Raw genomic sequence first — 12,634 nt, 5'->3', positions numbered from 1 at the left:
TCAGTGGATCACAACATCAATTTCACGCGGGAAGATATGCAGAACAACAAACTGGCTTTTCTGGACTGTCTTATAACAGTGGAAGAGGGAAGGAAGCTGGGAATAGAGGTCTATCAAAAATCAACACACACAGACCAGTACTTGCCATTTGATTCCCACCATCCTCTAGATCACAAACTGTGAGTCATCCAGACTCTACACCACCGAGGAGAGAACCACCAGCACAGAGGCCAAGGCGAAGCAATTCAAACACCTCAGAGGGGCACTTAAAACTTGTGGGTATCCAGATTGGGCCTTTGTCAAAACAGAAGGAAGGAGAAGAAAGAGCACCAAGACTACCAGTGAGGGTGAGAAGCATGACAGACGCAAGAATATGGTTATCCCATATGTAGCTGGGGTGTCTGAGAAACTCAAAAGGATTTTTAATAAACATCACATCCCTGTCTGCTTTAAACCCAGCAACACACTGAGGCAACAACTGGTTCACCCAAAAGGCCCAACGCCTAAACACAAGATGGACAACATTGTGTACGCAGTTCAGTGCAATGAGGAATGCTCAGAACTGTATATCGGTGAAACAAAACAACAACTACAGCAGTGTATGGCTCAGCATAGAAGAGCCAAAACCTCTGGTCAAGATTCAGCCGTGTACTTACATCTAAAAGAAACAGGTCACACCTTTTAAGACAGTCAAGTATGTGTTTTTAGATAAGGAGGCCGATTGGTATAAACGAGGTGTGAAGGAGGCCATCTACGTAAAAATGGAGAAGCCAAGCTTGAATAGAGGCGGGGGGGGGGGGGGGGGGTTAGACATCTATTGTCTGCCACATACAATGCTGTCTTGACACCTTTTTCTGGGAGGTCATTACCTACTGACTCCAATTAGGAAAATGGAATCAACACCTTTGACCCCATGCTGGGTATAATGACGTCTGACCCCATGCTGGGTATAATTACCAGATGTTGATTCAGTTACATGTTTATTCCCAGAGAATTCTTGTACAGTCACTCAGATTTGAGAAAGCTCGTTGGAAGAGCAAATTAAATGTTTTCAAGAAATCTACAGTAAGTCCAGTTGCCTTGATTTATTATTTACAAATATACGATGACCTGGATAAATGAGAACCTTTGCAGACATAACACATGCATTGCTCAGGCATAGAGCAGAGAATGAGGGGTCCTTAATTATCCATACGATTCAGACCTGGGTGGGGTCAGGTAACATTCTAGAGTCGGTAAGCACAGATAGAGCTGACTTTGACACATGGCTTTGTAGGCCGTAGTTAGCACTGTATGCACTGTACTAAGCAAATTATAACAATGTAGTCCATAGTTGAACAGTGTATGAAACTAATTTACCACTCTATGTATTGTCTTTAAGCAAAATGACTGTTGTCTGACACTGTACGGCTCTCTCTGGGCAATCTGTTTAATATTTATTACCAGGGTGGAGTCAAAGTCTGGAAAATTTACTTTTTTTGTTAGGAAATTAAAAAACATTTGTTCTCCTTGAGTTGAGCGTGAAAAGCAATATGACTGGGGATTTAAAGGGATTTAAAGGGAACCTGTCATGTGGATATTTGATTATAATCTAACTAATTATATACAATCATTAACTACTAAAAAGTGCCTTAAATGTATTCACTTACTGGTGTGACAGATTGTTATACACACAAAGATGCCACATGCTGCATGCTAATGAGCTGATTTGAGTCCAGCATGATGTTAGTGAGTCCAGCGTTTATTTAATTCAGAGCTATAGCCACTCCCCTGCCCACCTGCTGCTGATTTATATGGAAAAAATGTAAATCAGCAGCAGGTAGGTGGGAAGAGTCAGGAGCTCATGAATATTCAGGACTCATCATTATGAGCTGGAGCTTTTCAATACAAGATGTTGGCAGATTGATTGGGTCAAATAAAGAAAGTGACCCAGCATTTTGCTAAGAGAATCAGTCACTTATTTATGTTGCCCTTAGTTAGGACACTATAAAACTGGTCACATGTTCCCTTTAATTGTGATTGGCTAGTGTAGTGTAGTCTCCTCTTTTAAAGGGTTCTCTGGGACTGGGAACCCCTTTTCATATGACTAGAAAGGGTCCACCTCACCTATCACTGGTGCTTCAGTTTCAGTGCTGCTGAGATCCCTTCTCTCAATTTTGCCGGGGAATGATGTACTGGAAGTGTAAAGTGCTGTCTATATGCACATTACCACTGCCACCAAATCAATGGCCTCAGCAGTGACATATGCAGGTATAGCACCTGACTGCTGCCCCCGATGAGGCCATTGATTGGCCAGCAGTGGTGACATCCATGCAGAAATCATGTTACATTTCTGGTCCATTGGGGACATGAAGTGAAGATGAAAGGAACCAGTGACATGTGAGTTTTTTTAAACCGTACACCCTGCTTGGGTAATAAGGAATTTCAAAATCCCAGAGAACCCCTTTAATAAAATCCTGTGTACATCCCTAATGATTACTACATTTTGTGCAGTACTTTAATAGACTAATAACTATAATAGGCACCTATTATTTTTAATTTATTTTATTTACAGCAGGAGGAGAGTTGCTTCAATATCCGTGTATTTGTAATCAACTTTATACATCACTAAGCAGTGATGAATGATTAGAGTAGTTGGGGGACAGATAAACTCCCCAAAAGCTGTGTGCCCAGGCGTAGGGATTTCATTAGACAAATTAAATCTGCAATGAATTTCTGGTTGTTAACTAGCAAATAGGATACATGGAGTAGATTAATATCTTGTAAATACACTCCTCAACATTGGAATTGCAACACCAAGAAGGAACAGTCATGGAATTGTGGAAATCACTAAATCTATAGACATGTGTTAAGGGTATTTTCACACTTGCGTTAAAAGTTCCCGGTGTTGAGTTCAGTCCTCTGGGTTTAATACCGGAAAAAAAATGATCAGTTTTATCATAATGCATTCTGAATGGAGAGCATAATACTGTATGCATTTTCCCAGATGACACCGGAAAGATGGATCCGGTATTGCAATGCATTTGTGAGACGGATCCGCATTCGGATCTGTCTCACAAATGCACCTATTTGCATCTGGATTGCCGGATCCGGCAGGCAGTTCTGGCGACGGAACTGCCTGCCGGAATCCTCTGCCGCAAGTGTGAAAGTACCCTTAATGTGTTGATATGCAAATGACATGTTGATATGCAAATGATAAAAAAAAATTGAAACAAAATCTTCAAAACATCTATCAAAAGGTTGTCAATGGGTGTCTGAGGAATGTTCTGCCAGGCTGAATGCACTTGGGCACGCAAATCATTAAGATCTGCTGCTAGCAGCTCCCTGTGCAAGTGATGACTAATGATGTCCTAGATGTGCTTGATGCAAGCAAGTCTGGAAATGATGCAGGCCATGGTAGCACATTTAGATCATGCAGGCTGTCCACAGTAGCACGAGCAACATGTGGCCTGGCATTATCCTGTTGAAAACTTTGAAGAAATGGCCTTACCACTGGTTCCATAACTAAATCGATGCAACACCGAGCTGTTAGTCTACCTGAAATTAAGTCATGTAACGCTGAACTGATAGTGTACCTGAAATGAGGACTATAGGGTTATGGCTACTGCACATTATGCCACACGACACCATAGCTCCGGGAGAAGCCTGGTGTGACAGTTTCTTGTTAAGGCCTCCTCCTGTCTTTACCTATGTGGTCTCAAACTATCATTTCATCCAAGACAAAAGTGGGACTCATCACTGAAGAGGATAGACCTCCATTACAGCCTCTGTTGCTACCTTGCTATGCACCATGATAGCCTGGTGGCATGGGGTCAATGTGTAACACCCCAGAGTGGTGTTACCACTGCTGCACCCTGCTACTATCTCTAATGGGCTAATATAATGTCATATTATGTATTGTTGTCCAGGTCCTCCACACTGTGCATTCCTAATTTGTTTGCAACTGTTATGTCCATGTAATGTGCCTAGTTCACCAGCAGGTGGCAGCAAACATGGTAGAGCTGCGCTTAGGTAGAATGGAGCTCTCCATTCCATTCTAATCCCCTCTGGAGAGAAGTGGGCTAGTCCTACTTCCTGCATGAAGGGTGGGGACCAGTTAGTTCCAGTTTAGGTCTTCCCTAGACAGGGGAAGGGTGTGCAGGGGCACGTCTCTGCTTGACGTGCCCACGCCAGACAAAGCACCCTAAGATCTGCTGGCCATGGAGGCCAAAGCTTGAAACCTCAGAAGCCATAAGGAGTCAGACTACAGAGAATAAGTGCAGCATAAGAAGAAGCTGAGTTATACAGTCAGCCTGTCAGTACAGCAGGGTCAGAGAGAAACAGAGGTATAGCAGAGTTGAGTTTGCCTGCCAGTTTAATGCTAAAGTCTGTTGGAACCAAGACAAAGCCTGTAAACTGTTTTGAACAACGTTTATTCAAAGTAAAGCTAGCATTGAACTTCATCTCAAGGTCTGTACTCAAGTTATTTCTTCAAATCCCTCAATTATTCCCCCTATTTATTGCTTCGGAGCCAAAGCCTGGGGTCCAGCCATATCCAGGTAGGAGCACCGTGACACACATAAAGAGACATTTTGGGCCACAACATACCATTTGGCATTTCCTACACCTGGGATGCCACATAGATGGCCCTGGGGAGTGGCCGCCCGTAGCTGGATCTGCCAGAGTCATTAACCAAGGTCTCTTACCTCAAGGATTTTGTCCTTCTCAGTTTGTGAAAATTGCCAATTACTGGCATGTCAACGAACAGGAGGCATTGCACAATCATCACACATGACTTGATCTGATTTTTGAGGTTTCATGTGGCTAAACAACTTTGCTTTCAATCTGTCTTTTATGCCCCTCTCACATACGACAGATTGGAGCTAGGTGCTTGAAAATATGATCATTTGCAGATCTCAACGACACCTGCTACGATTTGCATATGGCTTGTCCTTCTTGGTGTTGCAATTTCAATGTTGAGGAGTGTATATTCAGTTTACCTAAGAGTTAAAAATCCTTTCTTTGAGGTTTCATTACAAAAGAATCTCCTTTGGTAAGGCATGTTTAAAATAGGGCATTTGCCAATAAGTATTTGCCTGACCATTTTCTGAAGTCATTATTGTCACGGGTAATGGGGGAGGGGATAACACTAAATTAAACACAGAAGGAATAGACCGGAGTCTAGGCCTCAAAGCTAAGGGAGTGGGATGGTGACTTCCTAGGAATCCTTAGACTGCTCCCTGACTCCTGCCAGTATGAGTAGACCCTGAAGGTGAAAATACTCATACACCGTGTGACGGTATCATCCGTGTCCCCGTCTAGTATTCCCTTCTTCCCTTGAAATAGCACCGCCAAGTAATCCACAGAGCAATAAATCGCTATTATCGCTGGTATCACCAAATAAGTCTATACATGAGCCCAAGCTGAATGCTAGAAATACTTTACTGGAAGGCAACTACATTCAAAAATACAATTTTGTTTTATCCCTTGCTCCCATGCAAGGGAGACACCCACAACAAACATACATTAACCAATAACAGAAAGGTTACAACCCACATAACATCCTCCCGTCTGCCTGTGATATAATTATGGTACACCATGGTTAACATAATTATCCCAGGCAGGACAATACACAATGTCCTCTGTCCTGGAGACAATTGAGAAGTGATCCACTTATCTCCCAAGTATAGAGGCCAGACTCCATTAGCCACATGGTAGCAAAAGACAGCAAAATACCAGAACTTATATAACTATGCTGCTATTGCATAAAACCGGTGCATACAACATGGGACCATAATCACATGGTAAGAGGCTGGCAAGTAGTCCTCTCCAAGCACTCGTGGCAACCTCAAAAGAGGGGAGTTTGTCACACACCGTAACTTAGGCCCTGAAGACCCTGGAAGGCCCTAGGAATGGTGGCAGGGAATGAGACTACTGGTTCTTTCCCAGATGAAGGAGCCAGCGTCTCCCTGAGGCCTAGACAACAACACACACAAGCAAACAACAAAATGCAAGACAAAATGCACTTATCTTAAAGCAGAACGGAGGAGCAGGAGATTCGAAGGAACAACACACCAGCTCAACCAACTCCAGCAGGAAATATCAACCACATAGTAAGCAGTGAAAGTCAGAACTAAATGGGCATCAGTAAGGACTACAAGCTGCAAACGAAAAAGCAAGTGGAGATAATATATCAAAATATCACTTTATTATCAAATATAAAATAGGGGAAAAGACAGGATGGTAAACAGTGTACAGAGAAACATAGGGCAATGTACACAATTGCGTAACCATGTATATCCACACGAGGATAAGCATGGATAATCTACAGGTAAAAATGATTATGGTGCATGGACAACCAATACTGCATAGCAGATAGTAAGATTGACCCAAGGAAGGGTATATGCTATAAAGCAGAATAAATGAATCACTGATTGTCCATGGACCTCACATCGAAAAAGTATATATATATATATATATATATATATATATAGACATCCAAGACTAAGACATATGTAATGAAATGTCACAAAAAGAATTGGTCACTGGATATCGAGATGTAATGATGCCCCACCGGATGGTATCCTGGGCCTAATATGGATGTGATATGAGACCATGTATAGATATACCGTAGTACTATATGTGGAACGTACCTGAGGACATGATAAACGCAATAGATAAGCCCAAAGCACAAGACCTCGACGTGCGTTTCACCTCAGCGGCTTCGTCAGGACTACAAGCTGCACCTGACAAGAGGTGTGATAATTACCAAACACAATACTGAAAGGAGAAAATAGAGAGACTGTTAGATACCCTCACGTGCCACCAGTCTCTCTAATTTTCTCACCTCTGTCATGGGAGGGACTGTGACAATTATATTGCAGGTATATCCAGAAACCAGCCTATTATTACAATAATTGTAACAAATTCATCTCATGTTAAATATGTTTAGCTTTGTCTTTTTGGGTTGTCATAGGCCTCTTGGGAACCTACAATTGTGAAATGTGTCATTAAAGTGTGTTTGCATGACCTGCTGGGTCCCATAAAACCCCTGTATGTGGTGTAAAGCATGTGCAACATAATTTGGTGCATTTGCAATAATTAATGTGCCCAATTATTCATTATGTATTATATACATAGATGCTATCACATATGTATTAATTGGTATTAGTTTTTAACGGTGTCAAAACACATGGGTTGGATGCATATGGTGGTAAATAACTAGATTTGCTTTTCATGTTTTTGAGGGTTGTCTATTTTTGTACTGCTGCATACAGGTGTGCAAATGAAGAAAAAAGAGGACATTGGGTATGAAAGTGGCACTAAGAAGCAGATTGTGTGCCCAGTGTCATATAACACTATTATTTCATACTTACCAACATTTCTATTCATATATTTGGTGCCTTTAAGCCCCACCTCAGGCAGGCAGGTTACATAAGCCCCACCCATTTGTGACCTGGGACCAGCTGAATTTGCCTGGATTGTATATGAAAATACAAGTCAATCCTGGCAAATTTGGGACTGTTGTCAACTATATACAGTGACTCACAGGGAGTAAACTGTGAGGATAGAATTGGTAGTGGCTCATGGTGGCTGTTCTAACTCTGGCACTCCCTGGGGCCATGCATTAGTGAATCAAGGGCAATACTTTTATTCCCTCGCAGTAATCACTGGGTCTTTTAGGGACCCTCGCCTGTTGGTGCCATTGATGCTGAACTGTTGTCAGGAGGACAAGTGCAGGGCTGGATAATGGCAGCAGTCCAGTGGTGGTGCAAGGCCATAATCAGTCCAATGTAGTCCAGTGAAGTACTTCAGACAGTTCACAAAGACACTGGTGGCATTCAGTTGAGTCTCTCCATAGTATATACACAAACTTTCCAAAGCTGAATATGAAGTATGGCTGACTCTGATTCTCTCTCTTAACACCAAGAAACTTTCCAAGTCAGCCAAATGGGTCCACTTCCCACAGTGGGGTTGCAAACGTGGTAAAAAAGAGGTGATGAACCCTTTCCCTTGCAGTAAGGCCTGTCACCATAAATGAGTGATTGCACTTACTGCTTGTCCTTTGCAACAGTCCTTTAAATTGCCCTTAAGCAGTCTGTATATTCTGTATTTCTTTCTCTCTCAGAGGATGGCAAATTTTTCTCAGCTTGCAAAGATGGAAGCTCTTTTAAATAGGCCTCACACTGCAATGGCGACATGGAGCTCCTTACCGACTGGCTGTTCCAGCTAGCTACACTCCTCAGCATGTCCCTCAGTAGCGGCAGTTCCAGTCTTCTTCTTTCTGAGTAGCACACAATAAACTAAATAGTTCCACTATTTCCACCTCTTGGAATAACATTAAAAACACAAAAAACACATTATTTTTAAAAAATGCAACGAAATCTGCAAAACTAATGTTAAACCGTCACCGGTCTTAGCTCTACTAGGATTATGTCTCAACCACAAGACAATCATCCCCCCCCTGTTCAAGATATTGATTATTGCCGCTAGACTCCTAATCCCTACACATTGGTTATCTTAAAATGTCCCATCTTTGGACCACTGGCTCAACAAGGTTGAATCCTTATATAGATTCTAGGAAATAGCAGTGTGGGAGAATAGGTCTCACCATAAATTTACAATTCTGTGGAAAAATTGGAGATCCTATAGAGATTTCCCGAAGATAAATCCTCCCCCACCACCCAGCTTTACAGCAAGCTCTTAAACTATGACCTTCCCCTAACCTGCGGATATGTACTACTAATGATATTGCTCTGCTTACATACATCCTTTTTTTCTAGTTGTTGTGTTGATTGTTGTTCATCAATGACCACTAATCAATTTGTGTAAGACAATTTATGCATAACGGGAGCTCGCACCTCCCTTTCAAAAGTACTCTGTAATTGACAATCATTTGCAATAAAGCTTTTTGAAAATGAAAAAAAAAAAAAAAAAAAAAAAAACACATTAACCCCAATGGCAAATGTAAACTCTCTGCAGTGTTCCTCTGGGGCACTGCAAATGCACTATATGAATACCTTCCATACATGGATAAACAGAGAGCAGAGTGCCCCTGTGCAAGAACAGCTTATGAACTTCTCCACAAACCATACATCCATTCCATAGCTTTGAATTTTAATCCAACATCCTATGGTAGGTCATCAAATGACCCACTTCTCTGCCGCTGTTCCCAGAATGCAAACCTCAGATAAATTTTTAGATGTTCTCTTTGTTCTGCTCCAGATTCTCCTCTTCTTCTCACAGGTGAACATCCTTTGGGTGAAAAGTCTCACCCACCTATCATGGTAACCCATCTTGATTTCCTCAACCTCACCCATGCCTTCCTCTTCTAGACTGCGGCCGCTGTTTGTTCTTATTTATAGGATTTAAAAGGTAGGGACATCATGGGGTCAGGCAATCATGAAGTGGACTCAGCCCAGATCACGTACCTATCATCGTTTAAGAGAGATATAAACTTCCTTCTGCAGAGAAGCAGAAGGCATCTCCAGCAGCAGCTGCAGTCACACGTTGCCTCCGCCTTTCTAGAAAATGAAGTGATATTTTCCATTTCCATATGCTATTTGAACCTGAGCACAATACATCAATTTAATGTAACCATTTAATATGTAGATGGGACAGGGTGTTTTGCTTATGCTGAAGAACGCTCAGTCTATATGTTTAGGTGAAGTTATTAGTGGGCGGTTATAGCATGTCCTAAAACAAATATATGCCAAATGCAGAGGAGCCAGTTAGTAACTACCTTGTCATTTTTATTGGGTAATCATTCCGTCTCGGTGCTGCTAATTAATCAGCTACATAATTACCCATTTGTGCTTAGACAGCCCTATAATGTGTGTGCCTAGTGGGTAATTAGCCTGTTCAATTACACGGCGAGACCATGTGACTTCTCCAAACTTTTCAAGACTGTGCAAGCTGTTTCCAGTGGTAAAGTACTGGAATAAATGTGTAATATGAATATATCATTTGTGAATTTCTAACTATAGGCTCAATGCTTGTATGAGGAGTACATAAGAAATATGCATCATATCCAGTGTAATATAACCTAGGGGGGATTTTACCATTTGTGGTGATTCTGGTGTCAGTTTGAAAGGGCATCTGTCAGCAGATTTGTCCCTATGACACTGGCTGACCTGCTGCATGTAAGCTTGGCAGCTGAAGACATCTGTGTTGGTCCCATGTTCACATGTGCCCTCATTGCTGAGAAAAATAATATTTGAATACATGCAAATGAGCCTCTAGGAGCAATGGGGGCGTCACCGTTACACCTAGAGGTTCTGCTCTCTCTGCAACTGCCGCACCCTCTGCTCTTTGATTGGCAGGACGGGCCAGGCACAGCTAACGTGATTCATGCCTGGTCCTGTCAATCAAAGCGGAGAGATAACCTTTGGGTATGTCTTTGCTTTGTGAGGTTGAACCAAATTTAAGAAATGACTCACAGTATTAATATATTTGTGGTAAAAGTATATTACAAAAGTATAATATGTTTGTTTGTAAAAGTACACCAGGAGGTTGGAGATGTCGCTTTTTTGCAACGTTTAAAAATACTTAAAGGTGTTTTAATCTAAAATCCTAACCCAGTTTTCACTCTACATCTAAAAGTCACAAGGCTCACCAAATGTCACAAAATATGACCAAATGTTCCAAAAATATGAACCAAATGTGTTGTGTGGGCATAACTTGTGATTTTTAAACGCCATAAATCTGACTTTTCAGATTTGATCAATGACCCCCCCCCCCTCCCCCATTGCTTAGATTTACCTAATAGCATGGTGAGGTACCATAAGTCAAAGAAAATGCCACCATTGCACTCCGAAGAGATTTACATAATCCTTGAATCTTCTCATTCAGGCTGCATGAAAAAATATCCTACAGTAGGAGTGACAGGAAAATTGCAGTAATATCATGATCCTCGTGAAATATCCTCATATCCCTATGGAAAATTAAGTCACATGTGACCTAACAACTATCTGCTATAGATTTACAGCTGTTTCTGATGGTGATTTTTAATGTGACTCACAGGCAGCCTTGTAGCCTTAAAGAAAAAGATATAGAATTTGTTCTTCCTTCTTGTCTGAGCGAAGGAAGGACAGCAATGCCGTTTTAAGTAATGCCATGGTGACCCAAATAAACAGTAATCTACAAATTCCTAGATAAATATGGCATATGTTGCCCAGGCAGTGCCTAGAATGACGGTGCCATACAGCCCCCATTTAGTTCATTCAGCACAAAGAAAGTACAATATACAACAGTAGCCGTATTCTTTTCAAATGTAAATGAGTAGGTGCCGGGTATCAGGTGTGGACCTTGATGCTACAGGACCAAGCACATCCAAAAACAAAAATTGAAACAGCACTCCTGACTTTTTACTGCGAACACTTAAAGGGGATTTCCACCCTAGCCTCCTGTACCTATGGAAAAAAAAAATCCTCAACTCCTCCTCTGTCCTTACTTCTTGGATCCCTGGCTCTGCTCTGCAGTATTCTGGTCCTCAGCCTGTAGACTGGCAGATAGGTGGAATCTTGTGGCTGGATGGGGGTCACATGTGCCACTCTCAGTGGTGATGAGACAGCCAAGCAGCATGTGAAAAAGCAGTGATATGCGGCTTGGGGACATGTCATTGCTGTGGCCAGTCTCTAGCTGCAGTGGCAAACGTGACCATATCCATCCAGAAGTTTACAGACAGGGACCAGAAGACCAGTCAAGGGAGCCAGATACTCAGAACAAAGCAGCAGAGAGTAGGTGGGTATGGTCTCTTTCACAGGTACTGCAGGCTGGGTTGAATAAAAAAAAAATATGTGAAAAAGCAGCATAACCCCTTTAATCCATTTATCCCATTAGATTTTCATGAGCAAATTTCAGACCCAATAGTCCTTCTTCAGGCCTGACTAAGTAGTAATAAGAAGTATGAGGCAACTCCATCCACGCAGGTGTTTTAAGTACTAGGAGCACAGCATATAGGAGAACTGCAGTTGCAATTTTCTGTGCAGATCTGTTGCAATAATGAATACTGCAAGCCCCATAGACTTCTGTAGTCTAACTGTACCTTCGAGTATATCCGATTTTGCAAATATGTGTTTGGATAAAATAATATTCTGCATTATAGTGGCATTTTCCCCTAGGAACTGTTATGATGGCATCCCATGTCCGCTGCTGTCCTGTTTTCCCGGGCGGGCGTGGTTGTTGCCCAACTCTCACTGTGTGTATTGGCATTAGTACTCAGTGAATTTGTCACGCCCGTGTGTGGGAGGGAGACACCACACCGGACGAAGAAGGAGAGGGAAGCAAGGCCTGAAAGCAAGGGAAGAAAGAAGGACACCTCCTAGTCAAATCCCTAGTCACAGTCCTGACTGGTTAACAGTATGAACAGACCCCAAATGTAGGCGAGTCCATACGCAGGAGTACCTAGAATCACCCTATAATACCCTGGCGATAGTGACAGTACTGAGACTACCTGTTGCTCCAGAAAGGAAGGACAACCAGGAGTCTGCCTCAGACCTACAACAAAGGGCAGGGGAAAAACAACACACAGATAAACCAAAACAAAATGCAAAAGGGAAAGGAAACACTTAACATTCCAGTAGCTATGGCAGCAACGGGAACTCAGCTGAGAGGTGTGGCCAGTATCAGAAACAACACAGACGTCTATTGATCC

Source organism: Bufo gargarizans, chromosome 2, assembly GCF_014858855.1.
Source record: "Bufo gargarizans isolate SCDJY-AF-19 chromosome 2, ASM1485885v1, whole genome shotgun sequence".
NCBI lineage: Eukaryota > Metazoa > Chordata > Amphibia > Anura > Bufonidae > Bufo > Bufo gargarizans.
Note: the sequence above shows the minus strand (reverse complement) of the source record.